Genomic DNA, 23077 nt, shown 5'->3' with positions numbered 1-23077 from the left:
TGAGCTGATGCTACTTTTATCAACCAACTTCCTTTGTGTCTATGTGTGTGTGGGGGGAGTGTGTCTGTGTTTGTGTGTGATGGAGGGGCACTTTAATTCAACTTAATCAACTTGTGGATGCTTGAGAAAGAGAACTCTCTCTCTCTCTCTCTCTCTCTCTCTCTCACATACACACACACAAACACACACACACACACATTTAAATGCAATGGTACATGCGTTAAGCCAATGGTTTCTTCGTTAGGTTTACCCTCTCTGGGGGAATAAATGAAACTGCAAAACCGTCTCTCCCAGCATCCATCTGTATATGTGTATGTGTGTGCATGTGTGTGTTTGCACATTAATTGATGTGTGTGTACCGTTGATCACAACTGCATTAACACTGCCTTTAGACACACAGTCAGTCTTCCAACAAACTAGGAGTGAAACAGGGAGAGACACATGCAGATGCACACACGCACACACACACACACACACACACACACACACACACACACACACACACACACACACACACACACAGCTATCACATTCTCTCATACAACTCTCTAACATTGTCTCACCTCAGCAGATATGTTCAGCTAATCAGCAACAAAGAAAACTCCACCACCTCCAACAAAAAACCCCAACAGGATCAGAACTGCATCTCTTTCCTCTGCTCTAAAAAACAGCAAGCAGATCGTCACTGTGTTTGTTTTCAGAGTTTCTCATATAAATGTTGAACTTTTGAATAAAACTCCTTTTTTCAGATGGTCTGGTTGTATAAATGATGAAATAGAATAGCACACTGTACTTTACATAATAATGATGAACTTACCTGTAACAGGAGAATGTATTCTCTCCAGATTGAGTTTGAATACAAGGCTGATGGATCATTTCATTTTCAAAGATTTCACTGTTTTTCTTTCAGCATAATTTGACTGCTCTTTCGAATCTTCCCATGAGTTGCCATTGAGTTTCCGGGGATTAAGGGTTAGCTCTGTTTGTGAGTTTGTTGGAGGTGGTCGTTTCTGTTCTACTATGTCACATCTGCAGTAATCTGAACCCTGAAGGCTTCTTCCACACACACAGAAATGTACACACATATGTTCCACAAATGGGAAGCACAGGGACTAAGACATGACTGTTACAATATGAAGCTGTTTTATATAGAAACGCTTAAATCACCACATTATTAGAGATGCTGAAATGTCTAATGTGAAAAAGACTAGGGCAAAAAGAGGCTGAGCAAAAACCAAACTTTTCTTACGTTGGAGTTATTTAGAGAGATATTGAAAATATGCACCTTGCTGTCGCGAACTGTGCTACTTCTGCAGCTCTGCATGTGTGCATGTTTGTGTGTGTGACGAGAACAAGCCTGCTCAAGCGCGAGTCTTGAGATGAAAATCAGGTCATTGGGTCTCATGGGAAAGTTAGAGTGGGAGAGACAGCGAGAGGGCAGGTTAAGAGAATGGACAGAATACATGATGAAGATAGAAAAGAGAGAGAAGCAGCAGTGGAGAAGGGGAGAATGATGAAATAAGGATTGTTGGGCATGACCTAGTTTGGGCAAGTCAAAAGCACGTAATCACACACGGATGGATCCTCCCCACCCACAAACAACACCGGTCAGAGAATAACATTTGAAACACAGTTTTGCACTAGTGGTCCACTCATGGCTTCTCCCTATCAAGGATTCCAATTTCCAAACCCTTCATCAAGAAAGCAACCCTTAATTGGCCAAATCCACTCTGTTGTACAAAGTATGAGTGCAATGAGGTTGAACATCAATCTGAGGTGAGAAGACAATTACTTACAAGTTGGCATTTGAACATTGTGGCGAACTGATACCAGGACGAATTTAGGTTGAGATTTCACAATTGTCTTCATTTTTATTTGGCTTTCCAGAGGGCAGACAAAAACATGTCAGCACACATTAAAGTCTGCTTGTATACAAGGAGTAACTTCAGTAAATCACCATTGCAAACACTACCACAGGGGTAGACTCATAGGTCATTTATGCAGTATTTGTATATTTGCTGTATATACCGTACACTTTCATATTCATCATATCCCTGTTGGTTAGTTTCAACTCGTGGCCACTGGTGCTCTTTGTTTTCCAGTTCGTCTGTTTTGTGAGAATGGCTCCAAACACTCCAGAGGTTGTCTGCATCTCTGATTACTCTCAAATAGAAAAACAAACCGTGACTGACTTTCAAAGTCGTTATTGACTTTATTGTTCAGGATGTGCACGGTGAGTGTAGACTCTGGTGTAACTAGCCCGAGGCTACAGCAGGCATCTGTATGGCTGTTTAGTATTTACCAGTATGCCGTTGTGCAGCACCTCTGAAAAAACAACCAGGAGACTTTTCACCAACTTCATTGCATTTCAAATATTAAACGTCTGACTTCTATGAACGTCATTGCAATCAGGCAAAGATGGTGAATGGAAAGCAGAAGGAGGGAAATGGTCAAATCATCATAGTCGGAACGACACCTCTTTCCTTATGAGGTGCCTCCAAATGGATTTGGAGAATTTTGAGAGGTGATTGTTTTTCTGTGGATGGATCAGAGCCATTTCAAAACACACACACACACACACACACACACACACACACACACACACACACACACACACACACACACACACACACACAGTAAGCAAGATTTGACTAACAAGGGTGATGAAATGAAGAATCTAATTTTCGAGATGAAAAGCACATTATTAATTCAGCTGGGGGCTGAATGACACACACACACACACACACACACACACACACACACACACACACACACACATACACATACAACCACTAAGGCTTATCCTGCATATAACATAAATGATTCATACATGAGGAGAAAGAAACCCTAAGCAATCTGGATTGATGCACTGTAACATTAGGAACGCACCTATATGAAAACTAAGCTCCGAAAATTGCTTTTGAGAACACGTCTGATTATATGCACCATTATTGTTTAGCTGCAGTTTCACAATAAGGAAAGGAGCAAAGAGGGCGACAGACAAGGAGAAAGCAAACAGGAACAGGAATGAAGAGTGAGCCAGGCAATGAGGAACATTCAGAGGAGAAAGATAAGATTGAGATGAAGATGACAAGAAAAGGGGAAGAACGAAAGAGGGAGACAAAGCATGGAAAATGACAGATGAGAAGAGCGTGAAGGAATGAAAGTGAGAACATTTCCGTGAGAAAGTCAGCAGTGTGTGTGTGCGTGTGTGTGTGTGTGTGTGTGTGTGTAAGGGGAAAAAAGTGCTTTTGTGAAATATTCAGTGTGATGGAAGACTTATAGAAACAAAATCCCCTCCCTTGAGAGAGAGAATAGAGGAAGAAGAGGGAGGAGAAGCAGAGAAGAGGAGGAGAAAGAAGCAGTGATTGAAGTTTTGGATAAGAGTCATAAGGCTGGAGACCATTTCAACAGAGAGGTCTCTGCTGTGAAGCTTTGTGTAGGACTGTCAGGGCCCTCTCTATTTTTAAACAGTGTGTGGGTATACTGCACACACCTTATAGCATCCAGTATACCTGTGGAACTGACTTATAGAATTTCCCTTCTGTGTTCCCATTGTAGTAAAAGAGCAACAGTATCTGATTCTTAAATTATCATAAGATAATTTTTTGGCCCTGACATGGAAACTGTCTTTTCACCGACCCCATTCCTCTAGGAGTCAAACAGGTGCAGCTACAGTTCAGTGTCTCTGGAGATGGTGTCTTTATTATCTTTATGTTTTTTCTACATTCTCATCAGCCTTCACTCAAGTTTTTGTGTGGTGCAAATGAGCAATTGTTAGCATGCTGACATAAGCACCCCATGCTTTATGCTTTAACAACGGTTTGCATTACTTAACTTCCGTTGCGATGATCACGAGGTTTTGCCAAAGTCTTCACTGACACTGTAACATCAGACTAGCCTCATTCAGAAAACGAGAGGGCAGTATTTTTCCACGCAGAGCCAAAGTCAGTCTGATAGTGGCTTAAAGTCAAGTAGCAACCGGCAATGCTGCAGAAACCCCTAAAATGCACTTCCTCAAATGGCCACTTGAGGCTGACTTTACAGCAGAAACAAACATGTTTACAGCCTGGTATAATAAAAAAGAATTGCTAATAGGGGTGAATTTTTAAGCAACATATCTGTTTCAATTATATTAAGGCTTAAAGTCAGGCCTAACTGTGGGCGTGGCCACTTTAGAAGTAACTGGGGACCACCACCTCAGGTCGCTCAACACTAGCTGTTGCCTCTGCTGCATCACCCGGGCCCACCTCAGCACCCCGATGATGGCCACCCACTTTGAGCTTCACAGTGGCTCTTTGGTAACCAATGGGTGACGTCATAGAGATGTCCATATTTAATACAGTCTATGCCTAAGACGTGTCAATCAAGCAAGCATGTTTCAAAGCACTGCCGCTCTTTAAATATGTTTTGGCATATATAATATGGTTGTTGGCACTAAATTCAATTAAATTTAGAGCTTTCTTAAAACAAGCATCTCGTGGCTGTCAGACTGTTTCATATAGTGCTTCATAGTGCTGCTTGTTGCAAACTGGGGTTTAAAAACGAGTCTTATTTTTCCTGCAAACTGTGCTACCAGACCTCCTGCCCCTATATGACATGGACTAATGGATTTACTTTACAATCACAGCCACACACATGAAAAAATATCACATTTATATTGGCCTACACATCAGCTTACACACAAAAACACACAGCAAAAGGCTCTATAAATACAGTGTGGAGGTAATGTTCATCGTGGAAAGTAGGCGGATTAACTGGAACCAGGTCAGAGCAAAGGCAGAGCATGCTCTAGCTTTTCTCCTATTTAGCTGCTTTTTCTCAACATTTTTTTCTTGCTATTGCTTTTAGCTCTTTTTTGATGAGGTAGACTGGAATGGTTATCTCCTCCAACCTCACACAAGAAACACGTCTGTCCAAATGCAAGCATAGAGACCGCCTGTCACTTTTACTGAATGCTTGGATTTTCATGAGCATTCTGATATATTCAATTACTAAACTAGGAGTGCAAATGAGCGTGTGGTCATGTGTATATACTCATTACCAGGTGCGATTCTAGGAGTTGACAAGGTCTGGGGCTAAGCCCCGACCACATGGGGCTTGTGTCAGGGTGAAAATGTGTTTGGGAGGTCCCTGCTGTTCTGCTTCAAACACTACTGCCTGGAACATTACTGCCTAACGGAGAACTCAGTGGTCCTGTATATTCAATTTCAGAGCAACATACAGCACACAATGGAGTTCACGTCTTGCTAATGTACAGCACATAACATCAACACTGTTGGGCTGTTTGATATTCACCTTTTATCTGCTTGAAATGATGATTAGACTACTCAATCATATTCAAATTAAGGCATAAAAGCCTCCTGCCTCATCAAACAGAATGATACTATGTGTTGTCAGCTCTGATAACCAGACAGCATTGTTGTACATAGTATTTGTTTGGGCTACTAAAATATCTGCAATATTCTCAAGAACATGCAACAACTCGTGCTGTAGAAGAAAAACTACAACATCAAAAGGCAGATTGTGTGGAGGTTTAAATCTTACTAAATACCCAGGTACCGGCCTACATTGAACTATATTGCAAAATTGAATGCATCTATAATAACAATCTTTGTTCTTCCTAAATTGCAAAGGAAAAACTCAGCATATAGGGGTGAGACTGGATCTAAACTTGAAACTTGACATAATCTTAAACTTTTACTGAACATAATCAGTTTGGTTTTATTTCAGTGTGAGTCTAAATTGTATTTTTGCTGTATAGTTTCCCCCTCTCTCTCCTCCGATCTGTGTTTCAACGAGGGCGGAGCTGAGAGACAACACTCGGCAGTCTGCTTAGTTTTTGCTCTTGTCATGACAACAGAGTCATGCTTGTGCAAGGCTTTATTGTGCCCCTAATAATTAACGTTCAGTTCAGCTACAGCACATTCAAATCAGCTCCTGGGCAGAGCAACACAAACTTCTTTCAGACCAAAAACATCCAGGGCTTTAGCCATGAATGATTGGCATATCGACGCCACTACACAGTTGGGTGTTGCCAATTTGGTGTCAATAAAACCGTGAACTTGTGAGTTTCTCCTTCATGAATGAGTGAAACCAACAAAGACTATTCTGTGCCGTACCCGAATGTTGTTTTGTATTTTCAGAAACCATGTTTTCTTTCTTGGCAGATCCTGCCTCTGGTGTCTAAGCTGTCTGGTACTGTATTTGAGACTAAGCATATCTGTTAGTGTCTATACCTTTCAAAGGTATCTCTTATAGACGGCTAGATGCATTCAAGCAGTCAAAGTGATGCCTCCATAATGGTACAGGGCTAGAAAGAGAGAGCAGGGAGAACGTGAAGTAAAGAAAAGGCAAATGCTGGTGGTGGAAGGAAACCGAGGGGATGTAGCAGGATCACAAGAGCAGAAGCTTGATTTTTACTCCAGGAGTCAGACAAAGTAAGGAATGCACTTCAATGAGGAAATCTGTCTTTGTTTCTAACCACCTCAGTATTAAACTCATCCATCCTGAGAGAAAGAAATATACAGAGGAGGGAGGAGGAAGACGAGAGAGAAAGAGAATCTGTGTCTGCAGAGCTGTCATCCTTCACCTGTAGCTTGCAGAGATCTTGGCTTGCATAATGCAATGTGGGGATAAAGCCTCCTTTATGACCAGCTGAGCCAATAAATCCGGATCAGTTCTGACCTCTTTTTCTTTCCCCCCTTTATCTCCCCCGCTCTGTGATTGTCTATAGAGCGGACAGAGAATTTCAGCTGAAAACTCTCTACAGCCCAGAAACTCTTCCCGATGCCCAACGCAACAGTAAAGACGATATAAACCTCTTGAATCCGACCATCCAGAGCAGAGACACTTGGTGCCCCAAAGAAAAAAACATTTCAAATGTATGTTATTATCCCGGTATGTTTAATTGCATGTGTCGGTCTCCCTCTGGTGCAAAGTCCCTACCATAATGTTGTTCTCAATTTAAAAAGTGCTGTGCCGCAGCTGTCCTTAGCTTGCCTTCGCTACATTATATCGCTGTTCAGGGGAACGGCTACCAGAAGTTGAGGGGTTGTAGTTTTGGCAGCCGGCGTTATGATCGGATGGGGAGCCGCAGTTGTAGGCCCGATAAAGCGGTGGCTTGTTGGATCCATCTTTACAACAGCTTGGGGTGTTACATAAGGGGAGATGTAGCGGGGCTGCTGGAGGAAGAACAAATGATAAATCCCAATGACGAATATAACGGGCAAGCAATAAGTGACTGCTACTCATAATGATAGCGATGATGCTTGAGTTATAATTATTTCTGTCCTTCTATTTTTTATCTGCATCATTAGAGCAGCAAGCATGATTGCACCCGGTTATGTGTGTAGTATTTATGGGTTTCAGTTGTACCTTTTATGCCATTTTGTCTGATCTGTGCTCTAGCTACTGTTTGCTGGCCCAGATTCTAGCCCAGTTTTAGCTGCACTTTTTTGCTGAACTCAAACAAACGGTGAGCTAGGAGAGCCAAGAGCTCTAAATTTAGTTCTGTTCGGTCTGGGCCAGCATGAGGAAAAACCCCAATTAACAGGTGAGTGGATTCAGATAACGTGAAATTGGGCCATGTGGAGTATGTTTGAGTAGCCGCTGCCTGGCCTCCAGAGGGCTATTTGGAGGAAGGAAAGCTATGCCAGGATGATTTCAGCGTATCCTCTCTGTGCTTAATTCCTCTCCAAACAAAAAGGCAAACACAGTCATTCACACAACAGTTCAATGACAGAAATAAATAAGGAGAGGTGGAGAAAAGATGACAAGGCAGTGGCACAAGGAGACGAGGGATGGCTGTGAGAGGAAATAGAAAGGTGACAGAGGCTAAGAAATGAAGCATTATGAAGTGAAGGGGGGGAAAGGAAGTGGAAGAAGACGTGGAGACAGAGGGGGCAGCATATACAGGCTCTAGTAATGAATGCCAATTTAATGAAGCACTCCTTCTGTCTCTCGATCTCCACTGGTCTTTTCCTCTCTAATCTATCTTTTTTTTCTATCCCCTTGCTGTTTCTCTGTTGCTCCCAGTCTCTCTCCCTCTCCTTCCCCTAACCATGAGGGTAGGATAGCTCATCTTTAATTCATTGTTTCTCCCCACATGTATATACAAGGCCTTGAATACTGGGTAATCCAGTATACTACAACGAAGCGCAGGAAAAAACATCTTTTTTTATCTGTACAATTAAACTCCTGGCTATGGAAGAATCTCTTTGCAGCCTACTATTCTACTCGGTACGTTTTGGAGCAGAAATCTGACACCATTGAGCAAACTTCACCAATCAATAGCTATGTTTTCTTATCCATCTGTCAAGGAAATTCTAAGATAACTTTTGAAAAACTGAAAAAGAAATGATGTGTAAATGACATGGGATGAATAGATTCCATGATGAATCATGAAAATCATGCTGGATGCAGCATGTCTGAAAAGAAAAAAGTCTCTAAGCTGTTATTAATTTCACGTGCTACGACCTTTCAAGTGGAAATAGAGTGCTTTAGTTTGCAATAAAATGATTGAAAATATTTTTTATAGCGTGTAGAACTGTGAGCCTCGATCACAACACAGCCCACTTTACATTACAATAAATATAATGGTCGCATTAATGTGAGTGCATGCCCATGTCTGTAGAACAGTCTTCCCCTGGCCTCAGCTGTGATAATGAAGATTTCACGAGTTGAATTTCTCCCTCGCTGTGTTGTTTTGGTACGTTGCTTATACGAAGTTATGAGATTCATTGGAATAATTTCATTTATTGCTTTCATCTGAGTTTGCAGATTTGCAGCTGGTCTATAGCTTGGCCCTGGTGTTATTGTCCCACTGCACTAAGAAAAAACAACATACCCATGGTGTGTGTAAGTGTGTGTGTGTGGAAGTGTGTTTTTGGGAAAGAGCCGCTGATGTCTCTGTGCGTATTAACACATGCTGAAGTTCTTTCATTACCTCCGACAGTGAATTGGTTGCTGCATGTGTTCTCTCATCTCTCTCTAAAGGTTACAAATTCATTTGGCTGAAATTTGGTGAACAGATCGTTGGCCCGAGAATCAGTCGATAAACTTTTGGCAGTGACCTCAATCTGGGATTCCTGCCATTGTAAATGTTTTGTGGCTTTAACTGTCAATTTGTTTCATGTAACACTGGGAAAGTGCAACAGCCAGAGAGTTTGGCTTACGAATGTGTAACAAAATATTGTCTAGTCTCCAAATACAACACAGCTATACGATGGCTGCTCTCGTGCAGCTGAAGGTCAAGCAGAACATTGGATGTATAAGCTAAGCAACTTCAAGGGTTGGTGGTCCAGTACTACTGGGACCGCGCATCAGAAAGAAGACCACCAATTTTCACAATCCGACTTCTTTTCAACTGTTGCGCGGCTGTTTTTATTTTTTCATCACAGAATCTCCCTCCTTGCTGGATGACTGCGTTTATTTTAGTTTTGTGATTTTCCATCGAATATGTATCAAAAATGCAATGGTAGTCAACTACCAACCCTTACGTATTCGCTGGGTCATTCATTTCTTTCAATCAACAATCCATGAATCTCAGCAGTGAAGAACTAGTTAGCTATCAACTGCTACTAGCTTGCCTCATTCTGCTACCACCGCTACCTTCACTGGCTAAACCCTCATCAATCGCCATTGTCCTCCCCATCCACAAATCTAGTTTGTAAGGGCACCATTGGTGCATCCTGTGCTGGCCACGTGAATGTGATTGCTTTATAGAAATTAAGCATTCTGGTGTACACCAAGAAAAAAATAAAGGTAAAAAGACAACATTTTTTTCAGGTAAAAGGACACATTTATTAACACCAGATTTCAAATGGTTTTAGTGTGCCTGGCGTGTATGAAACTTTAGTCTAATGGGGAGCTGTGGCTGGGGAGCAAAAACAACTATTTTTTCAACCTTTTGGCCTCAACAAGCCAAAAGGTTTAAAGTTGCCATTGAGACGGCAACGGAGGTATCACAGAGCCGCATCAGAGGTGAGACTTGTCGATACGGCGTTCTTTAAAAACAGAGCGAGCCGCCGAGGAGGAAAAGTTTAAAAATGTAACGAGCTCAAAGCGTAGATCCGAAGAAGATTAAACGCCTGTAGTTGCTCATACGAGGCCGCCGTTATACGCATCCACATGTTTATGATGAACAGCAACTTCGCTTGCGGTTGAAGTTCACCTTTCATAGTTATTTTGAGACGAGACCGCGGCCGCCCGTGACGTCTCACTCGTTCCACAAAGCCGGGGTGCTATCTAAACACAGACACCGTTAGGCAAACTAAGTTCTATCTCAACGCTCCGGGTCGCGACATATTTTGACTCGTCTTTCCGCCATTACGTGTAAAAGGGGCTTCAAAACATTGAATTTCACTAAAAGGTGACTTGTTTGCAGGTGTGCTTGCTTTAGTGTGGACACAGCATGAGGAGATCCGGCTACGTGAGACTATCATCTCGCTATAGCCTTCACATCTGGTGGTGTTTGTGAAAGCAAGGTCAGGCCAGCAGTGCTTCAAATATAAAGTCTTACTGCCTGCTGCGGTGAGCAATCATAGTATTTCCTTTTATTACCACAGTATCTTCTAGAAATGTCCCCATGTGAACACTCTTCTTCTTATAGTCTGACTACAGCTAACCAGCATTTCCAGTTGTTTATTGGTTTGGATTTTTTTTTCACAAACTGTAAGTTCTAGCAGGGAATGATTGTGCATATTTACCATTCTAATTACATGCTTGCTCATTTCCGAACCTCTCGCATTAATTATGTTTACGCAAGACATTCACCACATCATTCTGAAGTAATGAACTGGTAAATTATGCCATAAATATGACTCGTGGAGCGTATAAGTAAGTCATGTTTGTCTGCTCTTTGCATAATGCGCTACAGTTAGTACTATAGTCTGTACTTTCCTACAGTGGAGGAAATAAACATCTCATCAACATGTCTACCTTCTCATCAAATGACCACGATGTGTTTTTCAGGTCCTGTCATACTTAACATTGTATTCTACAACATGTGGTCTATATTTTTTGGATTTCCTGGTGTTTCTATTTTCTGGAGTATTTGTGATATTTTTTTCCCTGCCAGATTGTTGATGGATAGTAAGTGAGTAGATCTCTTTCAAACTTGCCTGAGGATGATCTTACAGATCGAAACGCTGCATTGAAAAGAGAAAAAGAGCAACATACTTATTTGGAGCCAAACAGTATGCAGACCTCCTTTACACTCTGCAGGAAATAACATACATGATGGTGTCAAATGACACATCAAACATGCATACTAACACACAGAGACACATATGGATGGACGGACAGACAGACAGACAGCCAGAGATAGAGAAAGCATGTCAGGAGTTCACCAAGGGACAGAGGGCTCAGCTGGCACAGACGGCACAGATGAGATGGAAGTGTGTGAGAGCAGGAAGGCAGAAGATGAGCAAGGAGGGCAGGACATGAGAAACCTCTGGCACCAAACTCAGTTAAGGGAGAACAACCCAAGCATATGCTGCGTGTGCAGTTTATCCTGAAGCTCATGTTTATGTAACATAGGCGGTGATATGTGCAGAAGCAAGCAAGGAGTGGTTGGATTGGATTTTTGTTTGGCTCCTCTGGTTTAACCACTATGTTTGCGTGCCTCTTCATCCTCTCCACCTTAAATGTTCAGCGTTTGCCCCTGTCGTTATCGCCGAGCCCCTGGGGCACAAAGGATCATTGCGACCAAATATGGTTCAGGGAGGGAACACTGTGTGACATTACACCGAAGGTTTGAAAAGTCATGTTGATGGATCGAGGCTCCTCTTAATCTCCTACAACCACCATCTGTAAACTATCCTGACTGCTGCGATGGAAAATCTCTCTGCTTGTGGACGTGCTGGTTGCAGATTGCAGCAAAGCCTGGGACTCTGTTCCCCGTGCCTAAGCAGCAGAATGTCGCTAGGAAACATTCACATTTAACCACACAAGATTCAAAGGATGTTTACTGAATTCAGTCCATTATGGTATAGCATTTTCACTATAATGGCATATTGATAGCCACATTGCAACAGCAAGGTTTCCTTTGATGAAATAAAAAATCTGTTAAAAATGGCCTTTATCCACTGGCCAGGGCCGGACATGCTGCTCTCTTTCTCTCCGATATTGACCATCAATAAGCAATATTCAATTTGCTTCTTTGTTTTTCCGTTTTAAGTAGTACATTTCCTTCAACCTCTCTGCTCAGACTGCAGTGAGTCAACTCAGAGAAATATGTGGGCTGATCGATACCACCAATGTTACTGTAAACAGGAGCATTACTCGTCTCATTCCTTCTTTTCCATCCATAAAGGGCATTACTTGAAACCTACTTGTATTGAATCAGTGTTGAAATAACTCCATTCTTGATGAACTGTTGTGTAATCAATAGAAGTAATGTTGAGAGGCCCGTGTAAGCGGTCCAAACTCACTCTTCCATTTAATTGAGTGCAAACCGTAGAAATGTGAACACTTATAGATTTCAGGCATTTTTAGATTATAAGACCATGTCAGCTCTTTTCCTATTTGCTAAATAAATCCACCTTGCCAGTGAATAAAACTATGTAAAACTGAGATGCAAGTCAGCAGAATGATCTAATATTGATGCTCATCAGATCAGAATACTTTCTGCAAACCTTCATCTTCTCAGAATGTGTTATCCTAACGACGAGATGCAGCATGTACAGCCAATCACCAGACTTTTAAATGACAGGTTACATTTATATGAAGGTTATAACCTGAGTTGCATCTTTCCTTCTCACAAAAAACAAGTCGGTGACTGAATACACACACACACACACACACACACACACAGTGTGTGCATGTGGTTTGTACAGGGAGGGGGGCATGAACCATACACAGTGAAAAAAAGCAAACGAATGATTTGAAAGCCTTTTGTCCTTTAGGCTGTGGCCTTTCCACAAACTCTAAAATCTCGAGAGATGGGCTCAAACATTCAACACTGCAGCTTACAGGTTGGCTTGGAGGACAGCGTCTACGCAAAGCAAAGGAGAGAGACTTGAACATGGATACACAGCTAGAAAGATAGAGGGATTAGAGGCAGATAACTGAACACACAAAGACACATGTAACATACAGATGGGTGTGGAGTTTCCGGGTGAAACCATCACGTGACGGTGCATATTGTGGAGCCGACAGCTCAGCAGACAGGCGTGAAATGTGAGAGAAACAGTGTCTAATAGAAGGTTCTTCGCACCACGTTGTTACATAAAATCAGAGCGAGCTTTTCCTTCCCCTTTTTGTCTTCCATTGCCTCTTTCCCACAGACACGCCGTTTGCTTTCTTAGTTCAGCAACCTCCTTCAGTCTCTCTCCAGGGTGCGGTAGTGTAATAGCCTACACTACATTTTCTGTGATGTTTTCTTTTTTTTCTCTGCTGCTCTCCCTGTTTATGAAATTGCACAAGCTCATATAAAGCAAGTTAATGAGGCCAGTAGGGGGTGGATCCTGCTTCATAGCAAAAATAAATAAATAAATGAATGACATGATATTCTCTGTTGTAGCTAACACTTAATCACTTTTGGGGATTTTATGTGAAATTATTCAAACTGTAAATGTCCCTCTGCTGCCACTACCACCAAAGCAATGCCTCCATTAACAGCAGCCCCTCTTTTAAATTTGAGCTCGCAGCTATCGGATATTTCAATAGCACCAGCCTTGATTCAAGCCTGCAGTCAATATGCTGTCCGAGTGTGGAGAAAGTAAAGTGGCTGATGCTTCTGGGCTGCTTAATGCATAATTAACATGTGAATTAATGGAAAAGCTGAAGCTGAATCAGACAGTGAAGGGAGAAAGGTGTGCGGAGGAACACGTGAACGGCTCGCTTCAAAACTAGTACAGCCACAGTCAGAAGGGAAAACTCTCAATGGGACAAATTAATGCACTTATTGAAGCAAGCTGTAATTGTAAAATGACTCTCTTTGATGAGGAGCTCAAATGTGAGGATTCAAATATGTTGGTGACTGTCCTCATCATCTGTTTTTATTTTACTATAATGCTGCAAATATTTCATTCATATTAAACATCGCTGTTTAGGCTGCAATAAGAATACAAAAAACACCAAAGATGAACTTCGTCCCGTTGATGACTACGGACCGCGTTCACACCCAAACATCCCAAAATTCAACAAGTCATTTCCCCACATAACCTCTTCCACGCTGCATCCCGCTGAACTTTCTGTCGGCAGACGAGCAGACACACACTTTGCTGTCTCTCTGCCAGTTCGGAGATTTTCACTGCAGCTGTTTTATGCGCGCTGGTCGCGGAGCGCGCGCACCATCGGCGGCAGAAGCAGAAACACATCCTTGTAAAAGCATCCTTGTCTCTGCTTCCCGCCGCCCGACGGGATTACAGCGGCTTGTTACAGCGACATGAATTCACCGCGCTCTGGAGTTGACGCAGCGTGCCTTACCTTGAGTTGTCGCGGCTTGGAGAAGTGTGGCTGCGTGTGTTCGCAGAACCCCTTATCCAAGATGGGAACTCTGGTCAGCTCTACTCGAGGAAGCCGCAGATAAACGATGAGAATAAATGTGTGGCCGATGTGCAAGGAGCGTCAGAGAGGTGAAGTAGCCGCGGCTTCTGCTCCGGAACGACTGACCTGTTCCTCGATGAGAATTAGTTTGCTTGTTTCTGACTGGCGTCCTCCCTCCCTCCCTCCCTCCCACTCACTCACTCACTCACTCACTCACTCACTCACTCACTCACTCACTCACTGTCTCCCACCCATGAGAAATAAATACTCTTTCACATCGCTCTCTCTCTCTCTCTCTCTCTCTCTCTCTCTCTCTCTCTCTCTCTCTCTCTCTCTCCCCGTGTGTGTGCCTAACAGGTGAGCACATTTGAATAATGTGAGGCCATTATTAAAGGCTACTGGAGGCCCAAATTTGTGTTGCTGGTTTAACCAAACCGTCCGTGTCCGTCAGAAGACTTTCGCCGGCTGGCAGGCAGCGGATTGGGAGTGGTCGGGATTAAAACCACGGGATTATACCTCAACATTCATCATTTCATCTCACACACACTGGATGCCCACTGGTGGACAATGACATCAGCCTTTGGCAGATGGATTCACGTGGGGAGGGATGGAGAGAAATGAGGACGAAGAAATTGGTGCACTCGGGACAGGCAACCTTTCACCTCTGAGGCAGGAATCTAATGCTTCATGTGAAATCCATCAGACTACTAGCAGGGCGTGCGGGGCAGAAAGGGGTCACCAGGGTGAGATATTTCCAGGGTGAATGTGTGTGTGCTTGTGGATATGCAATGTATCTGCATCCTGTGTGTGTGTGTGTGCGTGTGTGTGTGTGTGTGTGTGTGTGTGTGTGTGTTGATCCGTACACACGGTGCCTGCATGCTGACAGATGGCTACTGTAATGACGCAGGAACTAACTACTGGGCTTCTATGTGTCTGTGAGGTTGCATGCCTGTGCACATGCTTGTTAGTGGATTGTGTGTGTGTGTGTGTGTGTGTGTGTGTGTGTGTGTGTGTGTGTGTGTGTGTGTGTGTGTGTGTGTGTGTGTGTGTGTGTGCGTGGGTTTGCAAGTTGAGTTTGATGCAGAGGCTTGCACACACAAGCACACACAAACACTTTATGGTTATACCTTTTTGTTCATGTGTCAATGCTTACAGTCTTTTTTCCGCAGACATTTACAAGAGACCTTGAGTCTGCTGCAGCTTCCATTTGCTGAAAATACCTTTGTCCAAAAATGTGTGTGTGTGTGTGTGTGTGTGTGTGTGACACGAGGAAACTAGGAATAATAAACTAGAAATCTGAGCATGATGTCTCATCGGTGATGGTTTCTGGTGGTTCTGCCCTGGTTACACCCACCATCACAGTGCATGTCCAAGCAAATTGTAACCACACGATTTTGACAGATGAACTTTACGTTATTTATTTAATGTATAAATGGATGGTGGGGTGGGGGTAGACAATTATCATAAAGTTGGATTTACACAGATAATCTCCAAATATACACTCTACAACTCCATGCAGGGCCAGGGCTGGAGTGGATTGCATTTTACTGCCAGGTGTTCCTGTTCTTCAAGTGGAGTCCAAAGTACAACATCCCTCAGAGTAAACAATGGCAGAAAATGGAAATATTTACCTAAAGTAGCCCAAAGTACAGTATACTTATAACATGTGTGGTCACCAAGTAGTGGACATTTGTCCTCTCAACAACCTGGTGGGATCAGATATGGCCAAGAGAGCATCTGTACAGAATTCCTAACTGGCATGTCTGCCAGGTGTGAGATGAACATTACGTTTCCCTTTGAATCGTCATCATTAGTCACTGTATTTGTAATGATGAGCGATGACTTTCGCCTACACGAGTGCATCAAGTGATCACTGTTCAAGACCCTCCACTGCTGGACAAATCCTGTTTTCAGGTTAGGCAGAGAGAAGAGGTCAGCTAAGCAGAACGCACAGCTATTGGGATAAAAGCAAAATGCATCATAGCTTTGAGAGCTCGGAGCAAACTTCCCCATGCCAAATGTGCCATTCAGAGCCTGCAGGCTTCAAGGCCAGCAGCCACCTAGCAAGAGGGCTCACAGCTCTGGCTCCCCTTCACTCACTTTGTCACATTCTGCTTCCCCTTTCTCCCTCTTTCTGAGTTTAGAATACTATCAGCTATTATAATCCTCACAGGCTTGAATAGAAGTTGAAAAGCAATTGATGTATTTTAATAATTATCATCGTGACTTCTTTGTGTGTGTATTTATGTGTGTGTGTGTGTGTGGGGGGGGGGGCTCATCTTTACGAGCTGTCGTGGCACCCACTCGGTTGTCTTAAAATTCTGATTTAAATGCTTCTAATTGTTGTGCATACACACAGAAATGGTTCGGTACATGGATTTACATGCAAATTTTCTCCTTAGAGGCTTAATTTAGAATGAAATCCCTAACAGCCGGCAATCTAGCCTTCTAGAGCCTTCAAATTTGGCATCAAGAAATATAATGCTATTAGGGCTGTGACCATCGACTGCTTGCACTCCCTTACCACATTGTTGCTCCGGCTAAGTTCAAAATGTAAATAAATGACATCTTTCCATTCCATCCAACAAGAAAAGAATGGATCAGTGTGATGTGCATTATTTAAATTTTTTCCTTCATTCTGTCATTCATTCTGTCTATTCTGATGACATCACAGAGTGACATCACGTGATTGAAGGGAGTGGCTTTGATTCCGGAATCTGACATCAATGGATCAAAGGCAGTGGCTTTGATCCAAGAGTCTACAGAGTCTATAAATAGCAGGCGAGCACATCATTCATCGTGGTGTTGCAGGAGAGTCTAATCTACAGATACGATCTACGACAGATACGATCTATTACAGATACGATCTACGACAGATACAGTTTCATACAGGACGATTTACTACTGACGGATTTCAATCGACAGCGATGCAGTCTACGTCAGACAAATCCAGTCTGCCCCAATCTGCTACAGCCTGTGCCATGGACGGAAGAACCCAGCAAGCAGACCAGCAAAGATCTGCTGGTGGTCCAGGGGGCCGTCCAGCACGTCAGTATGGTCACAAACCTTCTGTCTGTGAAGCCGCCCAGTGCCTCAGTCAACAGAGATTTGACGAGATGGCGGCAAGGTACGAGGCAGAAATAGAGAAGCTCTCGCACCAAAACAACACTCAAGACCAGGAGAAGGTGACCCTTTTGGAAGAGCGGGTCCGCCATGGAGACACCCAAATCCTGCAACTCAGGAAAGATAAGGAGGATCTCTCTCAGCTGCTGACTGAGATCGGAAACCAGCTGCTGAGCAGAGAGACTGAACTCCTGGAGAGCAACATAGCCTTGCACACACGATGCAACACTCTAGAAGCTGAGCTTCAGAAAGAGCTGGCTGCAAAAGAACGTATCCAGGAGACTAACGTCCAACTGATGGAAGAGAGAAAGGAACTAGTAGCCAAGTTCCAAAATAACCTAGCCATGTCTCAGCAGCGCTTGGAGACAAGCGTCAGCCTGCTTGATACAATGGTCAACCAGCTGGAGGCTGAAAAAAGGAAAATGGACGACAAGCTCACAAAGGACCTGGCAGAGAAACAAAGCCATTTCACCCAAGTGGAAGCTTTGCAGATAGCCCAAATGGATGCAAATTTCAAAAGGCAGCTGGCCAAGTTGGCGGCAAAGCTACAAGAGGTGGAGGACAAAAACAAAGATCTGACTGAGAAGAAGCAGAGCTTGGAGGAAGACCTCCAACGGATGTTGGATCTCGTCAAATCAATGGAGGAAGACCTGGCTAATGAAGCATATCGCTCTCAGGCCAAAGTCAAAGAGGTCCAGGAGGACAACAAGGACCTGGAGAAGCTCTGTCTGAAACTGAAGAAGAGGAGAGGAGTCTTCCCTCTTTTCAAGAAGAAGATCCAGGACCCACAGGCAGAGCTGCAAAGGATGAAGGACAAGATGCACGAGAAGGAGATGAAGAAGGAAGCCAAGGAGGAGAAAGAGCGGGAGGAGAAGCAAAAGAAGAGGGGTATGTTCAGCCACTGGAAAAACCGGTGTGGCAGCGACAGCAAGTTGGAGGAGGCTGCTGGTTGTTCAGCGTGGGCTGGACAACAGTATCTCCCCCCTTCCTCTCTCCACTCTTCACCCCTTCCCCTCTTTGTCTTTCCACCCTTCCTCCCTCCCTGCTCATCTACCTCCCTCTCCTCCTCTTCCTCCACCTCCACCTCCGTCAACTCCATCTACCTCACCACTCCTTCCACACCCGCCCTCATTCACCAACACGTTGGTACAGTGCTCAGCACTGCAGCCTCACAGAGACGCCGCTACCCTCTGTTTTGAGTTGGCATGTACTCCGTGTGTCAGCGTGGGTCTCCTGGTTACCAGGTTTACCACTAAATCCCCAAAATATTTAGGGTTTTCTCCTGGTACTCAGGTTTTCCCACAATGTATACATATATAAATGTATGTATGGATTAAAAAAAACCCTCCTTGAACCGACACCTTACCGTGGTGGAAGGGTTTAAGCACTTGAATGATCCTAGGCGCTATGTTGTCCGGGGCTTAATGCCCTGGTAGGGTCTCCCAAAGCAAACAGGTCCTAGGTGACAGGTCAGACTAAAGGTGTGTACACACCGGAAGAACTGCCCGACTCGCGTCGGTAAATTCGGCGTCGGCTACTTAATATGGCCGACTCCAACAACGACATGGGTTCCGCGCTTGCGCGAGATGTAATGTCTCCAAAACAACAGGCGGCGCTAATCTGTATTGTGGGCCAAAAAACACGAAAACCGGAAGTAGCCGGTCCTCTCTAGACCACCTTCTTCGATTCCACTGGTTATCTGGTATGTTTACCATCGTCACTTCCGGGCTTCACTGATTCGCTAGTCAAGCTGCTAGCCTCCACCAATCAGAATGGTAAAAGAATGACCGACTCGAATGGCGGATTACACATTTGAATCGGCTGAAATGAACGCCGACGTGGGCCGATCCGAGCGACCACACCAAGGAGACTCATGTCACGGACGCCGACTCTCTCAAAAATGCAGATTTTCGGTCCGGTGTGAGCCCGCCTTAAGAGCGGTTCCAAAGCCCCCTATGACAGACAAACAATCAAGGAAGTTTACGTCACCCGGAATAGCATCACCGGGGCCACACCCTGGAGCCATATATATATATACACACACTCACCGGCCACTTTATTAGGCACACCTGTCCAACTGCTCGTTGACGCAAATTTCTAATCAGCCAATCACATGGCGGCAACTCAACTAGACATGGTCAAGACGATCTGCTGCAGTTCAAACCGAGCATCAGAATGGGGAAGAAAACCACATTTTGTCTGGAGAAAGGAAGGAAGCTGCTTTGTCTCTTGCTGGTAAGTCAGAAACTAATTGTAGATTTGGGTTTAGGCATTGTGTGAGTAAAGCTAGTTGTAACATTTAGTCTTGTGTTGATAGCTTGTTGTTTAAATTCTTGTGAAGCTGTCTGAACTAAGTGAGCAATCAGCTAGTTTCAGCCAGCTCAGCTGTAGTCAATAGACTTGATTGGAGGGAGGGGCCACAGTCAGAACTTAAAGGACTGCCAGTGGAACTCCTTCAAACCACATTTTGTCTGGAGAAAGGAAGGAAGCTGCTTTGTCTCTTGTTGGTAAGTCAGAAACAAATTGTAGATTTGGGTTTACGCATTGTGTGAGTGTGACCAGGTACTTTTCGGTGTAAAACCCAGAATAAACTGGAACCAGAGACTGAGTATAGAAAAATATATATTTTATTTTGCCTGCATAGACTCGGTGAACAAAAAGACCATAGACTAACATAAACTGAGTATACTTATAAATGAAAAAAAATAAATAAAATAAAGCAAACAAAAAGTAACCAAGGTGGGGTAAACTGCACGCCGAGGGGGGTTAGTATAGAGTAAATGGCCTCATTTATATAGCGCTTTTCTCCAAAGCGCTTTACAGGAATGACTGTCACTCACCCATTCACTCACACATTCACACACTGACGGTGGAGTCAACCACGCAGGGCGATCCCAGCTGTCATTGGGCGAAGGCAGGGTACACCCTGGACAGGACGCCAGTCTATCACAGGGCCAACATGTAGAGACAAACAACCATTCACTCTCACATTCACACCTACGGGCAATTTAGAGTCACCAATCAACCTATTCCCATCCTGCATGTCTTTGGACTGTGGGAGGAAGCCGGAGAGAACCCACACATACACGGGGAGAACATGCAAACTCCACACAGAAGGAACCCGGGCCGACCCGGGAATCGAACCCAGGACCCTCTTGCTGTGAGGCGAGAGTGCTACCCACTACACCACCGTGCAGCCCTAATTAGACATTGTAATAATTAAAATCATGCTTTGAAACATTCTAAACAAAAGGAACATACCACAGGCACCTCAGCTGCTCTCACTCAGGTGAATCAATTGAAGTGAAGGGCCCAGGTGAGCTATCCGCCCCGTTTTATAGACTTTGGCCCTCTGCCTGGGTCCTAGTGCCCGACTTCTCTCTACCTCTTTGCCACATATACCCCCACATTAAAAGGTTGCCGTCCCGGTGACAATAAAAAAATGCTTCCCCTCAGTTTTAAACCATGGTCTAAATGCTGCATTAACTGCTTGGCTTGATGCCTGTAGAGTATTACTTTCACTTAAACTGTTTTCAACTGGCCTGAATACCGATTGTGGCAGGTTAAAGGGGTTTGCGTGGCGGCCTGCCGTAGTCCTATGACAAATAGGACTCTCATAACGGGGGAGTGACTTGACTGCGGCTGATGCAACGGCTCTGCCTGACAGGGTAACTGGGCTCCGACTGTGTTATAGCTGGGAGGTTTTGAGGTAACAAGTTATAAGGTGTTGCTTGCAGTTGGGGGTTTTCCGGGTTGAGGGGCTGCACGTTAACCATTATCACGCTGCCCATATGTTCAGACATATCACGGTCCATTTCCTCTACTTGGGGCAAACTGTGTGGTTCCGATGAAGAATCCGGGGTTTCGGCCATTGCAGTGTACGGGAGCACTTTAAGCTCTGCCCTGTTTATATTTCTGTCTGGCCCAGTTTTACTCCTTGGTCGGATTTGGTAGACTCTTCCTTGGTCATCCAAGCAGTGCACAATCTCAAACATTAATGGATTTTATTGCGTCCAAGTGGATGGTTTCTTCGGACGACAAGGGTTCCTAGTGCCAGTATCTCTGTTGCATTTGGAGTCAGTTGTTTATTCCTACGTTCAGCAGCCAACTTGAACTGGTCCGTTGATGATATGCAATCTTCAGTCTTTTCTGATGCTCGACTACCCACTCATGGGTGGAGCCTGGATCCAAACTGTTATCTGTTGAGCCCGACAAAAAATCAACCGGTAGCTTGGCCTTTTGCCCAAACATTAGCTCATATGGAGAGTAGCTGGTGGAAGAATGTTCCGTGGTATTGTAAGAAAAAAGGATCTGAGGGAGGTATTGTGGCCATTTCCTCTTCTTTTCCAGTGGGAAGCTACGGAGAAGGTCATGCAGGGTGCGATTGAATCTCTTGCACTGCCCATTACCCTGAGGATGATAGGGTGAAGTGCGACTCTTTTCAATGCCATATATTCTGCACAGTTGCTTTAACAATTCTCCTTCAAAATTCCTACCTTGGTCACTGTGAATACGTTTGGGGACTCCATATGTGTAAAACCATTTTTCTGTAAGAATTCAAGCTACAGTGCTGGCTTTCTGATCTGAGGTGGGATACGCTTGTGTAAATTTAGAGAAAACATCTGTGACCACAAGGACATTTTCTTGGCCATCACCAGCCTTCTCCAGTACAGTGAATTCAATGGCCAGGATCTCTAAGGGTTGCGTTGCCATTATGTTACCAGGGAAGGTTCTGACTTTGGGTTGGTTGGCTTTAGCTACCAAGCAGCGAGGACAATTTTGGCAGTATTTGTCAACATCTTGCCACATGTTGGGCCAAAATCATCTCTCTCTCACTAGGTGGGTGGTACGTTCCACCCCTTGGTGACCATGGTTGTCGTGGAGATGTTTAAGCACTTCACCCTTAAGGGGAGGAGGAGCTGAAATGTGTCTTCACTCGTTTTTGGTAATCTAATACAGCGATACAAGACTCCATCTCTTATACAAAGTTTGTCCCACTGTTGGACAAGTTTGCGAACCTCTTTTGGCCCAGTTGATAGTTCTTGTTTTGATGGACGTGTTGCCCGCTGCCAATAAAGCTTGAATGCACCAATTACTTGGTCTGCTTCCTGGAGGGCCTGCAGGTCTGCTTTGTCCCACATTGGGAGAGCTTGGATTGCTGAAGTAATGACGAGGTCCTGAGGTGGCATCTGTGGCCCATACTTATGCTGCTGGATCGTATTGGATACTTGGATGCCAGGGATCACTGACAAGATTGAGTCACATGTGGGCTGTCGGGAAAGTGCATCTGCGTTCCTGTTTGTAGCACCTGGACGATATTTGATGTCAAAGTCAAATGCAGCTAGCTCCGACGCCCAGCGCTGTTCCACAGCCCCAAGTTTGGCTGTCTTCAAGTAGCTTAGGGGGTTGTTATCAGTAAACACGTTCTTGTAAGCGAGTCAGGACCAGTTCTAGGTGTTGC

General features: G+C 44.1%; 2 protein-coding genes across 2 annotated transcripts in view; both read right to left on the bottom strand.

Moving 5' to 3' along the window:
* Positions 1 to 14613, bottom strand: part of camkvl (CaM kinase-like vesicle-associated, like) — a 36775-nt gene extending 22162 nt beyond the window's left edge. Inside the window, exon 1 of the mRNA XM_084015987.1 lies at positions 14434 to 14613. The gene's annotated coding sequence lies outside the window, so the exon portion shown is untranslated. The remainder of the gene's footprint in view (positions 1 to 14433) is intronic.
* Positions 1 to 23077, bottom strand: part of LOC311017568 (CD9 antigen-like) — a 130210-nt gene that overhangs the window by 30546 nt on the left and 76587 nt on the right. The gene's annotated exons all lie outside the window — the stretch shown is intronic.

Source organism: Eutrigla gurnardus, assembly GCF_963514095.1.
Source record: "Eutrigla gurnardus genome assembly, chromosome: 8".
Taxonomy (NCBI): domain Eukaryota; kingdom Metazoa; phylum Chordata; class Actinopteri; order Perciformes; family Triglidae; genus Eutrigla; species Eutrigla gurnardus.
Note: the sequence above shows the minus strand (reverse complement) of the source record. Positions and strands in the feature narration are given on the sequence as shown.